Raw genomic sequence first — 24993 nt, forward strand, 5'->3', positions numbered from 1 at the left:
TATTGTTAGTTCTTGCGTTGAAATCCTGAAAAGTAGTGTGTTAGCGCCACGATTTTTAGTGATAAACTTCTTTTACATGAAATTGTTATTGTTTAAGTAAATCCATGCATTTCTATTAAAAATGAGGAGATTTTATCATTAAAAACCCTAATTGTTTTAACTTAAGAGCAAAGATAACTTGTATTTTTACAAGTTATCAACCACCCCCAAATTTGAACAATGCTTGTCTTCAAGCATTCAAAAATAATTCTTTGCTATCTCCTCTGCCTTAGATGTGCAAATTTCATCTCTCATCATATTAGTCTCAAAGCTGAAATAAGAGTTGAGAAAAATATAATTTAGATTGACGCTTTTCTTAAAAGGACTAATATCTAGTTTCCGATGCGGTAGGCTTCTCATCACAACTCCTTTCATTTCTCAAAACATTTCAATCTTTTCTAAACCAGCAATGTGTTAGGTGCTATTTCTTTTGAAAAACAAATGCTGGATAAAAAGAAAACAATTGTGTACTTGTTTACCCATGCGTTGCTTCAGGTATCTCACTTTCGTTTTGGCTTGCCCCCACGGGTGTCATGCGAGCATCCAACTACGGGTGAGAACCATTTACAACTAAACTCATATCTAATATTCATTCCTTTTTCAAAGTATAGTTTTTTTTTCTTCTATGCTATGCCTGTGTAAGATAATACAAAAAAGTTGAGTGGAAAATGAAGGATCATGTGAAAATAGAATTTAAGTAGGTGGACGCGCCGGTTAAAGATAATTGCACACAACTAATGTAATGTGGATGAAATGGGATAGGTTGCTTATCTTTCTGTTCATGCGTTAGACATCATTCAACACTTCTCAATTCGAATAACATACAAGCCTATCTCTAGGGTGCATGCATCTAACTTAGAATGCAAGAAACACCAGTAAGTCTATCTCTAGCTGTACTAGGCGTTCTAGTTAATGCGGCTTAGCTATTCTTTCGAACAACTAAGTAAAGAAGCTTTCACTTAGTTGTCAAGTTGGTTTAGGCGTTGGAACAGAATTATGCATGAAGTACTAATGTTTTCAACATAAACAAAAGATAAACAATAACAAAAGTGATGATCAAATATATGAATTTTATAAAGGATCAATGAGTCTTTACAAAGAACTATATTCAATCAAAATGAAATGGGAATGATATTAAGAGAAAAACTAAGTCAAGCAAAAGAATACAATCTCTTGTAGTTCTTTGGCTCAATCTTGTTGTGTACAATCACTTTAAAGAGCCGAGGACAGAGTATCTTTCTCAAGAATAACTTTCTCCACTCCCTGGCCGGCAGTGGTGGTGGTTCTCAGCTCTTTCAATTGTCCTACACCTCGGCACGGTTTGTACAAACTAAAACTAAGTCTACAAATTTACAGAGAGTATGGAGCTTCTCATTCTCCGAACTCCTAATTCTGGAGGGTCTTCAAGTATTTATAGGCGTTGATCTCGTTCACTTGGAGGATGGGCTGCATTTAAGTCCATGCCTTGGTCAGCATTAAACTTCATGTCCTGGTTGGCCGCCTGAACTCTGGAAGCTTTTCAGACGCCACCTGCTGATGGAAGCTTTTCAAACACCGCCTATTGCAGGTGCCCATGCTTGCTAGTGGTGATGTGACACAATCAACCTAAAACAATGAATCTTCTATGCGTTGAATTTCCTCCGACGCATGGCTTTAGTGCGTTTCCCGCGGCACTTGTCTAATGCGTTATTGTTAGTTCTTGCGTTGAAATCTTGCAAAGTAGTGCGTTAGCGCTGCGATTTTTATTGATAACTTCTTTTACATGAAATTGTTATTGTTTAAGTAAATCCATGCATTTCTATTAAAAATGAGGAGAGTTTATCATTAAAAACCCAAATTGTTCTAACTTAAGAGCAAAGATAACTTGTATTTTTACAAGTTATCATAACGCTACGGGTTTTGACGGAAAAATTGTGCACCTCTTGAAAACGTTACAACGCTCTTTTAGTAGCATCGTGACGCTATCAGACAAATTTAAAAGAAATTCCAACAGCCGATTTGCCGTCTATGCAATTGATTTTTTTGCGCAATACACTCGAAATCTTCTTGGTTTTTCACTTCCCTTTGATGCATCTTTGTTATTCAAGAGATTCTTCATTGAGGTAAGTAGATTTGAGGCATGAACTTTGAAAGTTAGGGCTTAATTTTGATTTTCTTGTTTAGATTAGGTTTAATTCTTGATTTTCTTGGTTTGATTAGGTTTAATCTTGATTTTCTTATTTAGATTAGCTTAATCTTGTTTAGATTAGGTTTAATTCTTGATTTTCTTGGTTTGAGGCATGAAGTTTCAAAGTTAGGGCTTGATTTTCTTGATTTGAGGCATGAACTTTCAAAGTTAGAGCTTGATTTTTTTGGTTTGAGGCTTGAACTTTCAAAGTTAAGGTTTAATCTCTCATGTATATTCTTGAATCTCATAATAAACTCTTGTTTCATATTGTTCTTGAATGAGATTGAATTTTAGAGAACTTGTCATAGTTTGCCAAAGTTAGGGCTTTAATTTTAGAGAACTTGCCACTTTTCTTTAATTAAATGCTTGCCAAAGTTAGATATGCTAATGTGTCTGATTTGTTAGGGCTTTATGAACTAAGTAATGTTTTGCCAAACTTGGGTTCAATTTTTAGTTATTGGAATTAATATATGTTTTGCACATTAGAGCATGTGCACATCTTCGATTCAATTTTTTTAGATGTGTTTGTCTTTGTTCTCTAATTTTCCTTGAGGTTCTCTGATTTGTCTTACTTTCTTGAGGTTAGAATGTTGTAGAGCTAGAAACAAGTTATATGTATTGGAAACTTGTTTGTTTTCCACAACTTGTTTTTTGAAGTTGATCATTGTTTATCATCTTTTCTTACTATATTTACAATCATGGATAAATCATTGATGCACAAGAGTCGGTTATCCAAAGATTATGAAATGGGTGTGCAAAACTTCTTAAAATTTGGATTTTCTAATACAAATAGATCCTATATTCATTGTCCTTGTTTGAAATGTAGGAATTGTGAAAAGCATAGTAGCAAGGATATTAGAGATCATTTATATGTCAATAGGATTGATGAAAGTTATAAAATTTGGTTTTCGGCATGGGGAAAAACCTCTTAACTCATTATTTTGTGGAGAATCTTCTAAGTTTGACACCCATATGTATGAAGAGATTGATGTTGGAAGTTTAAAAGAAATGGTTCAAGTTGCTCACGAGGAATATTCAAGAGATCCGAATGGATTTGAGAAGTTGCTTATTGATGCTGAAAAATAATTATACGAAGAGTGCAAAAAATACACTAAGTTGTCTACATTAGTCAAATTGTATAATTTAAAAGTTAGATATGGATGGAGCGATACTAGTTTTTCAGAACTACTCAAAACCTTAAAGGAAATTTTGTCCATTAGCAATGAGCTCCCAAATTCAATGTATGAAGCAAAGAAAACTTTAGGTGCACTAGGAATGGAATATGAGAAGATTCATGCATGCGCTAATGATTGTTGTTTGTATATAAAAGAATATGCAAATGCAATTGAATGTCCTGAATGTGGTGAATCAAGGTGGAAAAAGGGGAAGGATACATAATATGGGGAAAAACAAATACCTTCAAAAGTGATATGGTACTTTCCACCAATTCCACGATTCAAAAGGTATTAGAAGTATTGATTGTGCTAAAAACTTGACTTGGCACGTTGATGAAAGAATTGTAGATGGTAAATTACAACACCCAGCAGACTCTCCGGCTTGGAAGTTTGTGGACTCTAAATGGCCAGACTTTGGTTATAAACCTAGGAATCTTCATTTAGCATTGTCAACCGATGGAGTAAATCCATATGGTGAAATGAGTTTTAAATATCCACATGGTGAAATGAGTTCTAAATATAGTTGTTGGCATGTAGTGATGGTTATTTATAATCTTCCACCATGGTTGTGTATGAAAAGAAAATACATGATGCTATCAATATTGATTTCGGGTCCGAAACAACTAGGGGATGACATTGCCACATACTTAGCACCACTAATTGAAGATTTAAAACTTTTATGGGAAAGTGGTGTTGAATGTTATGATGTTTATCGAGAAGAACTATTCAACTTACGGTCAGTTTTGTTGTGGACAATCAACGATTTTCTTGCATATGGTAACCTAAGTGGATGTTGTGTGAAAGGGTATAAGGTGTGTCCAATTTGTGGAGATAATACGACTTCTATAAGATTGAAATATGGAAAAAAAATGGCATACCTTGGACATAACTCTCAGGAAGTTAAAACTTGAAACTTGTGTAATAGACTGATGGTCTCAGAAGCAAACCAATTAGTTCTTCCTCTTTTTAATCCTAGGTGAGTTAAAACATGTTTTGTCTTTATCAATTTCCATTAGCAATAAAAATACCAATTATATTTTATTAACTAGTGGTCATTGGGCATTACTTGCTATAAATGCATACGATGATACTGTGTATTATCTAGACTCAATAAGGATGACATCACAGGTAGATATAGGATATATAACTGACACGTAAGTTAACCTTTTTCATTTGTAACGTTTGTTTTAAAGTGTACTTTATTTTAGAATAATTTGTTGTTATTTCTTGACAAATAGGGAAATTACGATGTTTCAATCTCAAAAGAATATTAAAAAAAGCTAGAAGCAAATCTTATGGATAACAGTAAAGGAAAGTACAAATTAACAATGACTACTTATTCATCATATTAATTAGACATCTAGTGCGTAAGGATTACTTCATTCTTATTTACTGATTTTTTCTCTGTAGTGACCTCTACAAGTTGGGAGCATCGAATGTGGATACTACGTCATGAGGTATACGAGGGATATTGTGACCAAAAGAAGTGTTTTCATCTTAGATTTAGTATGTTATCGTTATTTTGAAATTTCAAATAGCATAGAGAAAAATAGAATCCATCATAATATTCGGCTTTTATGTTTTGGACTAATACATATGTGGGTAGATAGATAGTTTTATTAATAGAAGTTTTGGAAATATACTTTTTGAAACTGTTCATATTGGGTTGATAGTTAGAATTATATTCATTATATTGTTTTGAAGTGTTCGTATGAGTTATCTGTTAGAATTATGTTCCTTAGGTTGTATATATTGATAATGTTAAAGAAGTTAAGTTTTCACAAAGAGATATTGGTGGTTTTTTTGTTCATATATAAGTTTGTCAATGCCTATATATTGTTTATTTGATTGATGGATGTATGTCATATATATACCAAATGTAGTTGTTGAATAAAAAACAGGAGCAATTATAGGTAAAAACATCAACATTGTAGATTTTTCTAGAGAAATCAAGTGTTTTGTGATGCAAATCTTACTAAAAGGAGAAAATTTAGTTAAACAAAATCAAACATGTTTCTGACCTTAATTTGTAAATTATACTTGATTTGTTGATATTCGAATATCTTTTTTTAGTTTTATTGTGTTTTTTGAAGTTATTTTAGGGCTAGAAGGTGACCTAGAAGTTTTGCCAATTGTTGTGTCGAACTTCCCCCATCGACTTCATTTATTGACTTTTTTGGTTGACTTTGTGGGTTTGATTTTTCTTTTGGATTGCTTACTAATCAAGCCAACATGCCTCTAGAAGAGGATTAACCAAGAAAAATTAGCCTATAAATGTTAGAAAGTGAACCTTTTCCGAAAAACTTGTTGCGAAATCGACAATTAAAGAACACAAAAAAAGGAACATAGAGTAGGGAAGATCGACACACTGATATACATGGTTCATTAACAGTGTGTTAGCTACGTCCACGGGCAGAGGGAGAACAATATTATTTCGAGAGAATGTTTTCAGAATTACATCAAGAACGGTGCCTCTAGGTTAGAGAGTTTATATATCACACTGCTCTAGACCCCCGTACTAGGTTGTTCGAAGTGCCAGCAAACAGATTCAAGGAATTTCAACAAATCTCCACCTTGACTTGAATTCTCGTCCAGATAACAGATGTACCAAATGCAACATAAATCAATATCGCTAGACGTACCCAGACTTCTCCCTCATGCCTCAAAGTGTCCAAAAAAGGGGACCATTAACAATTCAAAACATTCAGCAAGTCCAAACAATGTTGGAATTTGCCTTGTGGAACCGGTTTGGTGAACATATCAGCAGGGTTATCAGTAGTACCAATTTTCATCACTTTAACTCTCTACTCACCTCTTAAGAAGTGATATCTTACATCTATCTACTTAGTTCTCTCTTGATGAACTTGATCCTTGGCTAGGCATATTGCACTCAAACTATCACAATATATAATAGCTTGGTCATGATGCAAACCCTCTTTAGCAGCTTCTGTCAAGGTTATGTACTCTGCTTCAGTAGTAGACAAAGTAACTATAGGCTGTAAGGTTGCCTTCCAACTAACAACAAAACCACCCAGAGTGAACACATAGCCAGTCATAAACCTTCTACTATCAACATCTCCAGCATAGTCAAAATCAGAATAACCAGTCACCAAACACTCTGTGCAACTCCCATAAACAAGACCAACATCAGATGTACCTCTAAGATAACGAAAAATCCTCTTAACGGCTTGTCAATGCTCCTTCCCAGGTTGACCCATGAACTTGCTGACAACATTAACAGCATGGGCAAGATCAGGCCTAGTACAGACCATAGCATACATCAAACTTCTCACTACACTAGCATAAGGAACTCGAGACATGTACTCTTTCTCAGCTTTAGACTGTGGTGAAAACTCAGATGACAAACGAGCATTTACAACACTAGGAGTATCTATAGGCTTAGCTGATGACACACCAAACCTGGACAATATTTTCTGAATATATCCTTTCTGTGACAAGAAGAGCTTATTCTTACCTTTGTCCCTATAAATCTCTATACCCAAAATTTTCTGAGCAGCACCCAAATCCTTCATATCAAACTCAGCACTAAGAAGGTTCTTCAATTTCAGAATATTAAATTTGGACTTTGCAGCTATGAGCATATCATCTACATATAAAAGTAGATAAATCATCGAACCATCATCAACTTTGTTGTGATATACACAACAATCATATGGACTCCTGTTATAGCCAAGTCCAATCATATAGCTGTCAAATCGTTTGTACCACTGCCTTGGAGACTGCTTTAACCCATACAAAGATTTCTTCAACTTGCAAACATAATCTTCTTTACCTGGACACTGGAACCCATCTGGTTGGGTCATATAAATCTCTTCCTCCAACTCTCCATGTAAGAAAGTTGTCTTCACATCTAGTTATTCAAGTTCCAAATTCTGATGTGCTACTATAGCTAGTAACACCCTGATAGAAGTATGTCTGACTACTGGTGAGAAGATCTCATTATAATCAACTCCTTCCCTTTGTGTGAACCCTCTAGCAACAACTCGAGCTTTATATTTAATGCCATCTGAAGGTGATATTCCCTCCTTTTTCTTGAAGACCCATTTACATGTGACAATTTTTCTCTCCTTTGGTCGTTTAACTAATTCCCAAGTCTGATTTTTGTCAAGAGATTCCATTTCATCCCCCATAGCAGCAAGCCATTTAGCAAACTCACCACATGACACAGCTTCTCTATAGGTGAACGACTCATGAGGATCCGCCTCTTAAGCAACCTGCAATGCAAAAGTAACCATATCTTCAAAACCATACCTCACAGGAGGTCCAACACCAACTCTTCTAGTTCTATCACGAGCTATACTCGGTTGATCTACTCGTGATCTAGAATTCTCAATCAACTTCTGAACCTCGGCTCGCTGATCCTGGACGCGCCGCCCTCGAACACCCACCAAGGCACGCTGCCCCTGGACCCCGGCTCGCTGACCGGGCAAGAATGCGCATATTCTAAAAAATCACAAGCAAATTTCTTGACATTTTTTAAATGTCAAGTTCACAAAATTTCTTGACGTTTTTTCCTTGTCAAGAATGCCCATATTCTTGACATTTCAAAAATATTAAGTGTCTGTGTTTCTTGAATTTTTTAAATGTCAAGGTCACAAAATTTCTTGACTTTTTTCCTTGTCAAGAATGCTCATATTCTTGACATTTTAAACATGTCAAGTGTCTGTGTTTCTTGACGTTTTTTAAATGTTAAGTGTCACTTTTCTTGACGTTTTTAAAACGTCAAGAAAATCGACATTCTTGACACTGGCTTCCTTGAGGTTTTTAAAAACGTCAAGAAAAGTCATTCTTGACATTTAAAAAACATCAAGAAATACTATTTTTGTAGTAATGAATGGATAATATAATATTGCATATAAAACCATTCTCGGTAATTATGATATGGCACAAATCCCAATAGGGTAACACTATAGCATTATTACCCAAAATAGATAACATACACATAAAATCGTCAACAAATCCCTGAGTTTCTTGTTAAGCCATGGCAAATACTTTTGCTTCATTGCAAGGTCTACCCACCTCTCCCTTCTGCTTTGATCCATTGGAACTTTCATTGTTGTATTGACCTTCACCACTCTTCATCATAAACTTCATCTATGAGTTGGAGTGTCCCGGTCGAGATGAAGCAACTTGTGAGGCATTGTCTTCATATAACAATTGAGGACCCTCTCTCCTCAAATGCCTAGGTTAGTTGATAACATTCATTTTATGATGGTTATTTAGGCTCTTCATCTAAGCTTATTCTAGAGAAATCAAGTGTTTTGTGATGCAAATCTTACTAAAACGAGAAAATTTAGGTAAACTTTATCAAATATGTTTCTGACCTTAATTTGTAAATTATACTTGATTTTTTGATATTCGAATCATTTTTTTTTTATAGTTTTAGTGTTTTTTTTTAAAGTTATTTTAGGGCTAGAAGGTGACCCAGAAGTTTTGCCAATTGTTATGTCGAACTTCCCCATTGACTTCATTTATTGACTTTTTTTGTTGACTTTTGTAGGTTTGAATTTTCTTTTGGATTACTTACTAATCAAGCCAACATCCCTCTAGAAGAGGATTAACAAAAAAAAAAAAATTAGCCTATAAATGTCAGAAAAGTGAATCTTTTCCGGAATTTTTTTTTTTAAAAAAAAATTGGGTTGACCCTAATCGACGCTTATGAAAAATCTAGGTTGAACTTGTGAGCATTAACCACGATTTCCCATAGGGGCAGATAATCCTCGGTTTGACCAGGGATGGGCATTAAACCTGGGATTCTAGTGGGGATGGGGAGGGTATTCCCACCCCGTCCCCGTTGATTAATTTTTTTTAATATATATTACAAATATATATTAATTAAAAATATTTATATATAATTATATTTATATATAAAAAACAAGGATGGGTCCCCATTAGGACTCGTTTCCCTGGTGAGGATGGGGAAATACCCCCCCAAAGGGACGGGAATGGATTGGTACATGTGTGGGTAGATGAATGGTTTTATTAATAAAACTTTTGGAAATGTATTTTTTGAAACTGTTCATATTGGGTTGACCATTAAAATTATGTTCCTTATATTGTTTTGGAAGTGATCGTATGAGTTGACTGTTAGAATTATGTTGCTTGGGTTGTATATATTGACAATGTTAAATAAGTTAAGTTTTTATAAATAGATATTGATGGCTTTTTATTGATATATAAGTTTGTCAATGCGTGTATATTGTTTATTTGATTGATGAATGTATGTCATATATATACCAAATGTGGTTGCTGAATCAAAATACATGAGCAATTATAGGTAAAAACGTCAACATTGTATATTTTTCTAAAACAATCACAAGCAAATTTCTTGACGTTTTTTAAATGTTAAGTTCACAAAATTTCTTGACTTTTTTCCTTTTCAAGAATGCCCATATTCTTGACATTTCAAAAATGTTAAGTGTCTGTGTTTCTTGATATTTTCTAAATGTCAAGGTCACAAAATTTCTTGACGTTTTTTCCTTATCAAGAATGCACATATTCTTGACATTTCAAACATGTCAAATGTCTATGTTTCTTGACATTTTTTAAATTTCAAGTGTCACTTTTCTTGACGTTTTTAAAACGTCAAGAAAATCGACATTCTTAACACTGGCTTGCTTGAGATTTTTAAAAAGGTCAAGAAAAGTCATTCTTGACATTTAAAAAACGTCAAGAAACATTGTTTTTGTAGTAGTGAATGGATAATATAATATTGCATATAAAATAATTCTCAATAATTATGAGATTTTAGGGCACAAATCCCAATAGGATAGTACTATAGCATTATTGCCCAAAATAGATAACATATACATAAAATTGTCAACAAATCCCTGAGTTTCTTGTTAAGCCATGGCAAATACTTTCGCTTCATTACAAGGTCTACCTACCTCTCTCATCTGCTTTGATCCATTGGAACTTTCATTGTTGTATTGACCTTCACCACTCTTCATGACAGACTTCATCTGTGAGCTGGAGCGTCCCTGATTTACTAGTCGAGATGAAGCAACTTGTGAGGCATTGTCTTCATATAACAATTGAGGACACTCTCTCCTCAAATTCCTAGGTTAGTTGATAACATTCATTTTATGATGGTTATTTAGGCTCTTCATCTAAGCTTATTCTAGAGATCAAGTGTTTTGTGATGCAAATCTTATTAAAAGGATCAAATTTAGGTAAACCTTATCAAACATGTTTCTGACCTTAATTTGTAAATTATACTTGATTTGTTGATATTCGAATCATTTTTTTAGTTTTAATGTGTTCTTTGAAGTTGTTTTAGGGCTAGAAGTTTACCTAGAAGTTTTGCCAATTGTTGTGTCGAACATCCCCATCGACTTCATTTATTGACTTTTTTTGTTGACTTTTGTAGGTTTGATTTTTTTTTTTTTTTTGATTGCTTACTAATCAAGCAAACATGCCTCTAGAAGAGGATTAACGAGGAAAAATTAGCCTATAAATGTTAGAAAAGTGAACCTTTTCCAGAAAATATTTTTTTTAAAAAAAAAAAAATTGGTTTGACCCTAATCGACGCTTATGAAAAATCTAGGTTGAACTTCTGAGCATTAACCACGATTTCCCATAGAGGCGGGGAATCCCCAGTTTGACCAGGGATGGGCGTTAAACCTAGGATTTTAGTGGGGACGGGGAGGATATCCCCGCCCCGTCTCCATTGATTATTTTTTTTATTTTTTTAATATATATATATTACAAATATACATTTTTTGCACCCTTTCATACAATTGCAACTTTGACTCAAACATAAACATGTGAATCGAATTCAACACCTATTTTATCTTCTATAAAGTATCTTTAGGAGTCTAAGCTATTAAATCTATATGTCTATGGTTAATGCAAACTTAGATATGACCAAAACAAAATCACACTGCGATGTGCAATGACATAACAAGAGGTGCACAATTACTAAGTTTGGGATGTGCAATTGCATACTTTTCAATATATGATCGCAATCTTATTTGCAATATTTTTTTGGTCATATCTACACCGAGACAACTTCGTTATTTTAACTAAATGACCACTCTTTTTCAATTTTTTTTTTTCGTATTCTTTCCAACCATGCTTATTAATTGGAAAAAAAACTTAAAAAATCATTCTTCTGAAATTCCAAATCCTTCAAATATTTTACCAAATTAAATCCAAATAAATTCAATTATCTTCTCAATTATCTAAATTCTTGGCTCCAAAATTAAAAATTATAGAAAAATAAAATCCAGAATTTTGAAGATAATTAATTTAAATTTACCCACTACTCGAGATGTTACAACAACACAAATCCCTCTTACAAACCCAGTTTATCAATATTCCATTTATCTTAGTGGAGATGGGGAAGAAATTAAGAGATCTTTTAATTTAATTTAGTTAATTCTATAGCATTTTAATAGTTTACAAAAACTTTTGGTCCTAGAAGTAACCATTATTTAGTTCTTAAACTTTAACCGATAACGATTTAGTCCTTATACTTTAATAAATAACAATTTAATTTAGGTACTTTGAAATTTTAAAAAATTTTAGTCCATTTGATAAAAAAAACATTAAAATTATCAATCTACATGCGTAAGAAGTTTCATTAAATCATAATAATATTTTCCACAATATGAACTAAACCTTTAAAAGCTTAATAATACAAAGACTAAATCGTTACTTATTATAAGTTCATAGATTAAGTTGTTATAAATTTAAAAGTACAAAAACTAAATCGTTATCAACTAAACAGCAACTAAATTATTACTTTCATAAAATTTAACGGACAAAAATATTTTTTAAAATTTTTTCTGTTTCTGATTGCGTGGCCAGAGGAAACCGACGACACAACAAAAAGTTCTTGTAGTGCACTTTCATTCATAAATAACAAAGTCAAAAGTTTTTATTTTTATAGATATATAAAGTTATTGAATAATGAAAACCTAAATTAAACTAGCCGGAAAGAATCCTCAACATTGTAAAAAAAACAAAAACAAAACAAAATCATACTCCAAATGACAAAAAGATTAAATGACTATGAGGTGATATACAATAAAGTGGAAGTAAAGATTAAAATATTATTGATTGATATATCGATATCGTCAGTAAATCAGAGAGTTTGACATCAGTATTAAGGATTAATTTATATCTTCGATGTTTTTTTTTACAAATTAACCATAAAACATCAAAGAAAATATATGCAATAATTAATCCCTATGCAAATATAAATACCAATAATTAACAAGATCATGATCTATAACCTAACTCAAAAGTAAAAACAACGTAATCATTAATTTTTTTTTCAAAAAACCGATTTACAAAAATATTCTTTGATAACGATATTATTTTATTGATATATATGTAAAATTGAAATCTGGATTTCGATGTCGATCTCGACATAGTCTCTTAATTCTTTGGTTGGAGGCGACCCTTTGAAAGTTACATTCACAAGTGGGAATTTATATTATGTTATAAGTGTCATCCATCCCAATCATGATCATATGTAGGATAAAAGTCAATGCAACGTTTCACCATATGAATGGGTCAGTTACTTAATCATATTAAAAATTGACAAAATTATTGAACGAGGTTGATACAACGTAAAAGGAATTTTGGGGTCGAAGAGTTAGCGAGAAAAAAGGAAAACGAGAATGGGAGAGTGTTGTGGAGAAAGGAGAAAGTTATGGAAATGAGAAATGGAGAGGAATGGGAAAAGTTAGCAAGAAAAAAGGGAAAACAAGAATGGGAGAATGTTGTGGACAAAGAGGAGAAGGAGAAAGTTGTGGAGAAGAAAAGGGAAGTGAAAATAAGAAATCTAAGAGAGGACATTTTTTTTAGTCTCAATTTTATTACAAAAGAGAATTTAAATTTTTTTTTTTTAATATTATAAATTCATAGCTCAAATTTGAATAGCCATATCTATTTGGTATTTATTTGTTTCATGCATATTTACTTTTTTTTAACTTATTATAAAGTTGTTTTTAATAAGGAAATAAACCTAATTAGATAAAATAAAGGCAGATTGTACTAAAAATCTAGCTTCAAATGTATTGTAGTAATTAATTGTCACATCTATGCCAATATAAGCATGTTAAGACATTAACTTCTTCTCTCAACCTTAAAGCACTGTATTGTTCGTACTAAATAAATCATCAATTCAACAATATTGATTTTAAGCATTAATTATGAGTCGAGTACAATTGTCAAAATTTATGAACTAAATTTATAAGTTAATCTAATTTTTAATTTTAAGGAAGATGAATATCAAGTATATTGAGAATGCATGTGTTGATTAGATTAGGAATTAAAGAGAAAAAGTAGTTATAAGTTATAACTCTGTTATGTACAATTTTTTAAATTTGTATCTATATCATACATTTTACATAATATGACGGTGTAAAATTGTCAACTATATCGTTCCAACGAAAAACTTGGCAACAAAAAGAATATGCTATAGAACATTTCAGATCTGCTTAATTTCCCATTCCATATATATATATACCTCTAACATCCTTTCCCTTTATTTCTCATCTCCAAATTCCCAGGTTGGTAACTCATTACTCATTCCCATGCACTTCTCTTTCTTCTCTTCTTTTTTCCTTTTTCTTTTTTCTTTGCATCATATTGTTCTTTCTGTCTTATCCTAACTTTGATTTCTGTTTCTTTTCTTGTCTCTTTGTTACCTCAAACTCCACCATATGTCCAAAAATTACTGATTTTGCACTGCATTCCTTTCTTTCCATGAATTTAAAAAAAAAGGTCATTTTTATGTTCTTGGTTCTTTTTTTGATTGATTCCCATTTGGTGATAACTGATCAGTGATTGACAAATAATAAATGGGTTGTTTTTAGATCTGTTCTTTTGTTTTTTATTTTTTCTATGGTTCTGTTGAATTGAAAATAGTAAAAAAAAAATCTCATTGTTTTGCAGAGGAAATATAAAATAAAGGTGAAAGAAGAAGAAGAAGAAGAAATTAAAGAAAGAAATGGCAAAAGACCAATTAGAAGTGTTAACTGCACTTGATGTAGCTAAAACACAATGGTACCATTTCACAGCAATCGTAATTGCTGGAATGGGATTCTTCACTGATGCATATGATTTATTTTGTATATCTCTCGTCACAAAATTACTTGGACGTATATATTATCATGTTGATAATTCACCAAAGCCAGGGTCTTTGCCTCCAAATGTTGCTGCTGCTGTTAATGGTGTAGCATTTTGTGGAACATTAGCAGGCCAACTCTTCTTTGGTTGGTTGGGTGACAAAATGGGAAGAAAAAGAGTCTATGGCATGACTTTAATGCTTATGGTTGTATGTTCTATAGGCTCAGGCCTTTCCTTTGGCCACAATTCACAATCTGTCATGACTACTCTTTGCTTCTTTCGCTTTTGGCTTGGGTTCGGTATCGGTGGCGATTACCCTCTTTCCGCGACGATCATGTCAGAATACTCGAATAAGAAGACTCGTGGTGCATTCATTGCTGCGGTGTTTGCTATGCAGGGGTTTGGAATTTTGGGTGGAGGTATATTTGCCATTATCATCTCTTTGGCATTTGAAGCCAAGTTTAATGCTCCACCCTATGCAGTTGACCCGATTAAATCAACTGTGCCACAAGCAGATTACATTTGGAGGATAGTTCTAATGGTTGGAGCTATTCCTGCTGCTCTTACTTATTATTGGAGGATGAAAATGCCTGAAACGGCACGATACACGGCTCTTGTAGCGAAAGATACAACTCAAGCTACATCTGATATGTCAAAAGTTCTACAAATGGATATTGAAGCAGAAGCACAAAAGCCTGCTCCTCAAATGGAAAGTGCAAGTGCAAGTGCAAGTGTAAGTGCATATGGCTTGTTCTCCAAAGAGTTTCTCCGTCGCCATGGAACTCACTTACTTGGAACTTCAAGTATTTGGTTTTTACTTGATGTTGCATTTTACAGTTTCAAAAAGATATTTTTAGTGCAATTGGATGGATTCCTCCAGCAGCCACAATGAATGCACTTGAAGAAGTTTTCAGAATAGCAAGGGCTCAAACACTCATTGCTCTTTGTAGTACTGTCCCTGGCTATTGGTTCACAGTGGCTTTCATTAACAAAATGGGAAGATTTTCCATTCAACTCATGGGATTCTTCTTCATGACAGTCTTTATGTTTGCTTTAGCCATTCCTTACCATCATTGGACTCTAAAGGACAATCGGATTGGCTTTGTTGTCCTCTACTCACTAACGTTCTTCTTCGCAAATTTCGGACCGAATGCAACCACTTTCGTTGTCCCAGCTGAAATCTTTCCAGCACGATTCCGTTCTACTTGCCACGGTATATCATCAGCATCTGGGAAGCTTGGAGCTATGGTGGGTGCATTTGGTTTTCTATATTTGGCTCAAAACCAAGACAAGAACAAAACTGATGCAGGATATCCTCCTGGTATTGGTGTTAAAAACTCGCTTTTATTGTTGGGTGGACTTAACTTTTTGGGAATTCTGTTTACTTTTCTTGTACCTGAAGCAAAGGGAAAATCGTTGGAAGAGATGTCAGGCGAGAATGAAGATGGAACCATTGGAGAATTGGGAGGCCAACCATCTACCAATGATACAGTTTCACATGTTTAAAGATTCAATCTATAGGATCATTATTAGAATAACACTTTATGATCATTTGAGTTGAAGACTTATATATTTCTTTATCAATTCCGTTTCTTTGAGACATGTAGTAACTTCATCAGAAATTTTGTGTTCTATCTGATAGTATGATATTGAAGTAATTTTAAAAATCTATCTGCTTGTTCGTGCTTTATCTACCTTCCTTTGTTTATTTCTTGCCTTAGATTTGGTTAACAAAATGAATTAGTAATATCATTTAAAGGAATCATGTCCTTGATTCACATATTAATGCATTTTAATGAAGAAACTTGTTTAGGGTTGATGCCATTAAGGATGACCTGCAACTCAATCCAAAAAAGACAGTACAAAGCATGTTATGTTTGATATCACTTTTGTGTTCTTCGTTTCACATTGTTGTGGGTGAATACGAGACCATACACCACCTCGATCTCATCCACATGAGGGATGACCCAAGGAAAATTTGGAAGCACTAGAGAAGTAAGTGAAAGGATGGGTCAAGTTCTTATCGTTTTATTGGAGATTTGATCTCGACAAGCAAAGCCTTTCGGCAGTAGTTTAAGAGGAACTTTTAATACGTGATTTTCCCAAAGGAAAATCCCTTTTGATTCAAGGATGTGGAAGAAATGGAATCTCATGTCCAAGGACTAAAGAATAGACTAATCTTAGGTGGAAACAACCATAGAAGAAAATCTAGGACTACGACAACAAAAGCAACATGAAGCTACACAAACCTCCTTAACAAGTAAACTGCTTCTTAAGTTGGGGCCTAGGGGCTATACAGGGATATGCTTTTTTATTAACCAAAAAGAAAATGTTCATAAAGGATATGTTTCCCTTTTAAACAAAAGACAAATTAGCTGAAGAACTTACAATGAAACTTAATTATTCATAGGGAATAAAAATTGTTATTGGCACCCAAACTATTTTCTAAATGAAATTATTTGATAAACTTCGGGTTAATGTTGGGTTTTATGTCCTAAAACTCGTGGTTTGTAAACAATAAAACCTATTTTGAAAATTCAATAAGTTGTTACTAAATAGATGTTTTGCTTATTAAAAATCCAATAAACCTAAAAAGTCCCTTGACTATTACATGAGTACTTGAACTTTATGTGGAGACATAAAAGTGGTTCAAGTTTGAGTAAATAGTTAAAATGATCTATAGTATATGAATAAGGTTGGGTGCCTTATTCTAGTAACACTATTGAATGCGACCTGTGTTGGGATTGGTGTTCTAATTCTCCCGGAGTCTCGTTGGTTTCTAAAAATACACATTGTTCAATGAATAAAATAAGTGTTATTTAATTCTGACATTTACTCATATCCAATAAACAAAGCTCCTTGGTTATCTTATATGAAATTAAGCATGTATATGTAATATACAAGTGAATCATGACTTAAGTGATAACCTAAATAAGTCTGTAGTATAAGGATTAAGGTGGGATACCTGATCCTGGTGACACTACGGATACGGCCCGTTTGTAGAGGTTTGCAAGTGTTGTAAACTACTACAGATGATAGATCCTGACCATTTATGTGGAGACGTGGCGCGGGGGTGTCCTATACAAAGAGTTTGTATAATACTTGGACCACGAGATAACTAGACTCTGTATATAACGTCGTTGATACTAGAGATTTGCATCTCACCTAAACGACCATAGGTGACATGACCTCAATCCTGAGTGTTTTGGGAACTGCTGCCTTTGAGGGTGGTCCTTTGATTAGTATGGGTGAGAATACCATATTGCCAACTCAACATGCTTACCTTTTAGGCGACTTGTCAGATCTGGGAGTTGGAAACTCAATCCACAAGATAGAATTCACTTCTTTCCCAAAGCAGGGATAAGTAGAGAGATTGCTTCCTTAAGGGCTGATTTCGGGGCTTGAACATAGTGGCCACAGCTTCTCTTTGGAAGAAAAGACTCAGTCATAGTAGAACTATGACTTATCTTCATTAGAGGGATCAATGGTACTTAAGGAGACAAATGTAACTACAGGGGCATAACGGTTATTGGCCTAGCTGTACTTACGAGCGATCTGTGAAAGGTTTTCACATTGCTGATTGGTTAAGATGGACACATAATATATCTGTGGTAAGGAGAGTTCTACTGTCGGTCTTTAGTGGAGTGCCTAGCAATTAATGGATGGTGGATCCCGTGGCTAAAGAGTTTAGTCAATTATTCACATACCGTTGGAGCTTCGTGCTACAGGTCCATGAGGTCCCCTTGGTAGCTTGGATTCAGTTGAGGATCAGTTCTTGGTGTTGATTTGAAATATTCAAATTGACAATAGGTATTTGATTATATATGATATAATCGATATGATGGATACATCTAGTGGATGATTGATGTAAATGAGATTTACATTAAGTACCATGGAATAGAAAAAGAACTATGGTTTATATGTTTCATGAGATGAAATATTAAAACTATAGGTTATAAATATAGTATGATAAGTTGGTTATCATTTATATTTATAATAATTTTAATTATTGGATAATTAATACTTTTTCTTTTAAATAACCAAAGTAGTGGGTGGTTATTGGATCATGGTAACCGTGAATTTAAATGGAAAATGGTTTTCCTATTTTGAAAAAGAGTTTTTACAAAACGATTGAAAAGGATTTTGAGTTTTCTCTCTTAGCAAAAAAAACTCACGTAGTCATCAAGTAAATTCAGATTTACTAAACGATGACTAGGCGAGCTAGTGCAGGTACGAGCTAAACAATCGTGCAGTATTTATTAAACGATCGCATAGCTTTGCTAGACGATCGCTGGCCCAAGGTAAACGATCGTGTAGAGTCTGTACGGGAAAGATCGAACTAAACGATAGACTAAACGATCACATAGCTTTTGCTAAACGATCATATAGCTTTATCTAAACGATTGGGCATCGACCTATACGATAGGTCTCCGCCATCTTCCACTTGCCCAGTCGTGTACGCAATCGTTGTTTCCTCCATTCGTTTGCCTCAAACCAAGTCCGAACAGAGCCCACCCTCTGGATTTTCACGCCGAGTATACCAAGGTCGCCTTGTTGATGGTGTCAGACTTAACTCGACACCGTCGAGGTTTTCTGGAGGTCGTTCGTGGTTTTATGGAGGCTGTTCGTGTTGTGGAGGAGATCGTGACCGAGGAGATCGTTGAGGACGAGCACGAAGTGTTCGTGCTCTGTTCGTTGCGGTGTTGCGATCGTGTAGATCGGGGTTGCTGATTGTTCGAGCGTTTGTGTGCAACGGAGCTGGAGACGCTTCTGCCATTGTTTGTACAGTGTTCCCTTTGTGCTTTTGAGACTTTCATGCTATAATTTTCGTATGATTTGCATAACCGTTTATGTTTGAAGTCGACTGTAAATATATGTTCATTCATGAATTGTAATTTGGAATAGTCTTGTTCCACTGCTCATGGAAACCTCACTTCAGATTTCCTTCAATTGGTATCAGAGCAAGGTTCTCTGATATTCCAAATTACAGATTTGAATTGAACGTATTTTTCAGTCGCGAAGCATTTCTGCATTTGTGGTTAACCATTTTCTGCATTTATGGATGATTTTGATGAACGTTTCGGGTTTAAATTGCCTTTTTTCTAAAGCTATAGTTATTACAAAGTGTTAAATGTAAGGGCCCCTTTGTTTTTGGGTGCAATTAACTTTGCAATCGAGTCTGTAATTCAAAAAGTTCGAGTTCGTCGAGTCGTTCATGATGAAACTTCGGTGCATGGCGATGCAGTTCTCAACGAAGAAGAAGACCAAGCGTTGGTCAGATCGTGTAGCCTCAGTTAAACAATCATTGGGATTTAACTAAGCGATCGTTTAGATATTTTTTCTAAACGATCATGTAGTATTTTCTAAACAATCGTTTAGCTAATGTTAAACGATGGGGTACATCGTTTACCATATCGTATAGTATTGGTTGCGCGATCGCGTAGGCGCTGGAGGTAGGCGATCGTAGTAGGAGCATACGATGCTCATCATTTAGTAGAAGGCGTGCTCGATAATCGTGTAGTTAGCAAGCTTCATCGCTTAATTACTACCTATGCGATCGCGTGTATGCGATACGGAGGCGCTAGTTAAGCGATCACTTAAGGGATGGTGCTTCGCGGCATCGTAGTCGCTTAAACGATCGCAAAAGGCGGGCGTTGTGCAGAGCGCGCTAAGCGATCGTGTACTTCAGGCTTCATCGCTTAATAAAGGTACACGATCATGCAGTAATAGTTAAACGATCGTTTGGATTTTTCTAGACGATCGTATAGTAAATGCTAAACGATCGTTTAACTCTAGGAGCATTGGTAAGCGATAGAACGAAGTGTTTGTTTTATCGTGTAGACGATCGCGGGGTGCTTAGTACATGATGGATAGTTGGAGAAGCGATGCTTTGCCCGAGCGGTTCAAGACCTGGTTCGCTTGTTTAGACTGGTGACTCCCTGTCTTTGTAATAGTTAGCTTCCTTTTTGTGTTTAAGGCAATTTTACCCGATTCATCAACTTTGATTGCTTATACATGTGATGTATGGTTTTTATATGCCAAAGTGTTTGACATATAGTTAAAAACCCACCTTAGGTTGTGCAATTATTCATGCATCATGTATTATAAATGTTATAATCTTGCATGAAGAAATTACTTGAAAGCATGAGCATGCATCATGAAATATAAGAGTTATATTTTGCATGCAGTGAGCATTATCATGCATCATCCTTTTATTATAAATGTTATAGTCTAAGGGTGAATGGAAGCATGTTTTGCTTGTTTCATTGTTGTTTTGTATAATTGTTATATAAAAGAAGTAGCAATGAATGGACAATGCATTGAGCATGACACTTAGGTTGTTTATAAGCGTTATGAATGCCTTGCATGTGTTAGCTTCGCATTGTGGTTGTTTCCGTTTATAAATGTTATAAAGGAAATTAGACCTAAAATCAATAATTTAAAGTTGCATGCGGGCTTAGGGTGAACTCAAGTTTTTTAAAAGGGTTTTAAAATTAGATTGAGATAGACCTAAGTTCAAGTAGTTCTAAAGAGTTTAGTAACCTAGATTAATCTTTTAAAATCGATTTAATAGGATTAAATTGATTGAATAAAAGATTGAATTTGTTGTAAACCTATCTATAAGGGACCTTTTGTCTAAGGCGTGATCTGGCTAGGTTGGGGTTCTTAAGTTGACGGAAACGTAACACCCCTACCTGGGAACCTACCTGGGAAGGTGAATTAGATAGATTTTCAACAAGCATGCGACGTTTTGATCAAATACTCCATTAAAGAGTTTAATGGATGATGATCAAAAGTTGTTCCACTATCCGTGGTAAAAGTTACTCTTAGGAAAATCTAAAAATCACTTAGTTAAAATCCTTAGCCGTGTTTTTTCTAAGTAAGCTAAACCTTAGGTTATAAAATACTCAGTGGGAGGAAGAAGCATATCAGATATGTCTATGATTCCACTCACGTTTCTCTCTACAAGTTCATACCGTGAGATTCATGCTTGGCCTCGAGATGCCCAGGATGCATCCCCCTTCGAATGGTGTTTGCATGAGTCAATATCAAGGTGGACGGAGAGAATGTTTATAGTAAGTGGGTGAAGGGTGTGTGTCAACACGTCCTATGGTCTCTGTTATTGGTTCACACCGTGAGATCATTCTATACGCCCTTGTGTCGCCTTCAGAGCGTCCCCCATCGGATGGGTTTTATGCATTTGGTCAATATCAAGGTGAACTCCAGAAATGGATAGGGTCGCTTTAGGTTTTTCCCCAATCAGATTTTTTCCCTTCGGATTGGTCTTTTGGGACGGACCTCAAGGGCTTAAAATGGCGGGTCACACTTATGGGAGATTGTTAAGTAAGTTAATGATCTCTTGGCCAAATCAATGATGGCTTGTCGTTATAGGAACAAGATGTTTTCTAGTATTAATAACTGGTTGAGAACTACTCAATTCAGAGGAGGGATAAATGATGTCCCTTCGGCGGATTTTGTCCTAAACCTTTGAAGTGTCTTTGCGAAACTAGATGTCACACGGGGTTCATGTTAGTTTTGCTAAAACCTTATTGGATGTTGTTTTTTTTTACAACGGTTATTTGCTTAAAACCTAACGTAAGTCAATGTGTTTTTCTTTTCAGCAACTCGTTAGTATTTCCGTTTAAAGCTTTTAAAAATGACCGATTACTTACAGTGGAAAAAATCGTGTGAAACAAATTTCATGGCAAACGACCTCCATCCCACTACTCTCCAAAAGAGGAGACAATACAGTAAATATGATTTATTGGTATTGGAGACGTGTCTGGTAGAGAATGATGATTCTGCCTAGATCCTTGATTCAGGTGCTACTAATCATGTCAGTTCCTCTTACCAAGGATTCAATTCCTGGCAAACATTGCCACAGGAAGAGATGACTATTCGAGTCGGTACTGATGAGGTTATTTCAACTGTTGTTGTAGGCAGGCTGAAGTTATTTGTTGACAAGAAACGTTATCTGTTACTGGATAATGTTTTTGTAGTTCCTCATATTAAGAGGAACTTAATCTCGATTTCTTGTCTCATTGAACAAGGCTATACCGTCTCCTTTTCTAAGAATAAAGTGTTTATTTTCAAGAATGGAATGGAGATTGGTTATGGTTCAATGGAAAATAACTTATATGTACTAAGAACGTTAGTCATAAAAGCCTTGTTTAACACTGAAATGTTCAATACAAAAACAATAGCTAAAAGACTAAAGGTTTCTCCAAAGGAAAACGCCCATCTTTGGCATCTTAGATTAGGTCACATCAACCTCAATAGGATCGAGAACTTGGTGAAAAGTGGACTTCTAAAGAGTTTAGAAGAAAAATCCTTGCCAGTATGTGAATCATGCCTCGAAAGCAAGATGACTAAACGACCTTTTACTGGAAAAGGTTACAGAGCCAAGAAAGCCTTGGTGCTTATACATTTAGACCTCTGTGGTCCGATGAATGTTAGAGCTCGAGGTGGGTATGAATATTTCATCTCTTTTATAGATGATTATTTAAGGTTTGGGTATCTCTTCCTAATGCAACATAAGTCTGAAGCCCTTGACAAGTTCAAGGAGTATAAGGCTGAAGTTGAAAACTTGTTAGGTAAAAAGATAAAAACACTACGATCTGATCGTGGTCGAGAGTATATGAACCTCCAATTCCAGAACTATATGATAAAACATGGGATTGTGTCCCAACTCTTGGCCCTGGGTACACCTCAGCAAAATGGTGTATCAGAATGGAGAAACAGGACCTTGTTAGACATGGGTCGGTCTACGATGAGTTATGTTCATCTTCCAGACTCGTTTTGGGGTTATGTAGTGAAAACTACATGTTATATCTGAAACAACGTTCCCTCGAAAAGTGTTTATGAAACACCTTTTGAGTTATGGAGAGGCCGTAAAGGTAGTTTACGCCACTTCAAGACTTGGGGCTGTCCGGCACATGTGCTAGTGAATAACCCAAAGAAGTTGGAACCGCGTTCGAAGGTTTGTCTCTTTGTAGGCTACCCCAAGGAAACGAGAGAAGGATACTTCTATGATTCAAGTGAGAACAAAGTGTTTGTTTCCACTAATGTTATCTTCTTGGAAGAAGATCACATGAGGGACCATAAGCCACGAAGTAAGCTTGTTTTACATGAGATCTCAAATGAGACTAAGACTACTAAATGTTCAACAAGAGTTGTTAAACAGGCCGACAGATCAACAAAAGTTGTTGAGGTCGGGATGTCTAGTCAACCAACTTAAGACTTGAGACTACCTCGACGTAATGGGAGGATTATGAACCCACCAGATCGTTACATGGGTTTGACTGAAGCCCAAAATGTCATTACGAATGATGAGGTCGAGGATCCGTTGTCTTTTAAGAAAGCAATGGAGGATATTGATCACTGGAGGGCGGTCAAGATGATCCTCACGTATCTTTGGAGAACGAGGGACTACATGTTTGTCTATGGAGCTAAGGATCTTATCCTTATAGGATACAACGTTGTTGATCCCTTTACAAAGGCCCTCACGATTAACTTGTTCGAGGGTCACCTGGAAAGTTTGGGTTTGCGGGACATGTGGCGTCTTGTCCAGGCAAGTGGGAGATGATGCTGGGTATGCCATAGTTTATTGTATATTGTACATTTTTATATTATATTGTACATCAGTCTCCAGAGTCATTAGGACAAGTGGGAGATTGTTGGGATTGATGTCCTAGTTCTCCCAGAGTCTCGTTGTTTTGTAAAGATACACATTATTCAATGAATAAAATAAGTGTTATTTAATTCTGGCATTTACTCATATCCAATAAACAAAGCTCATTGGTTATCTTATGTGAACTTAAGCACGTATATGTGATATATAAGTGGATCATGACTTAAGTGATAACCTAAATAGGTCTGCAGTATAAGGATTAAGGTGGGATACCTGATCCTTGTGATACTACGGATGCGGCCCGCTTTGTAGAGGTTTACAAGTGTTGTAAACTAATACAGATGGATGGTTCTTTGATTAGTATGGGTGAGAGTGTTTTGGGAACTTATGCCTTTGAGGGTGGTCTTTTGATTAGTATGGGTGAGAGCGGCCAGATTGCTAACTCAACATGCCTACCTTTTTGGGGACTTGTCTTACCTGGGAGCTGGGAACTCAATCCACAAGATGAAATTCACTCATTTCCCGAAGCAGGGATAAGTAGAGAGATTGCTCTCTTAAGGGCTGATTCTGGTGCTTGAGCATAGTGGCCACAGCTTCTTTTTGGAAGAGGAAACTCAGTCATAGTAGGACTATGACTTATGTTCATTAGAGGAATGATACTTAAGGAGACAAATGTAACTACAGGGGCATAACGGTTATTGGCCCAGTTGTACTTACGAGTGATCTGTGAAGGGTTGTCGCACTGCTGATTAGTTAAGATGGACACATAATATATCTGTGGTAAGGAGAGTTCAGTTATCAGTCTTTAGTAGAGTGTCTGACAGTTAACGGATGGTGGATCCCATGATTAAAGAGTTTATTCAATTATTCATGTACCG

General features: G+C 35.2%; 3 pseudogenes; all 3 read left to right on the forward strand.

The window, feature by feature from the left end:
• Positions 1-2904: 2904 nt before the first annotated feature.
• LOC150035851 (uncharacterized) lies at positions 2905-4292 on the forward strand (annotated as a pseudogene).
• Positions 4293-14303: 10011 nt separating this feature from the next.
• On the forward strand, positions 14304-15405 carry LOC120078244 (putative inorganic phosphate transporter 1-7 pseudogene; annotated as a pseudogene).
• On the forward strand, positions 15358-15990 carry LOC150035852 (inorganic phosphate transporter 1-4 pseudogene; annotated as a pseudogene).
• Positions 15991-24993: the final 9003 nt, after the last annotated feature.

The sequence above is a fragment of the Benincasa hispida genome, chromosome 5 (genome assembly GCF_027475165.1).
Source record: "Benincasa hispida cultivar pf3 chromosome 5, pf3_genome.v1.1, whole genome shotgun sequence".
Classification (NCBI taxonomy): domain Eukaryota; kingdom Viridiplantae; phylum Streptophyta; class Magnoliopsida; order Cucurbitales; family Cucurbitaceae; genus Benincasa; species Benincasa hispida.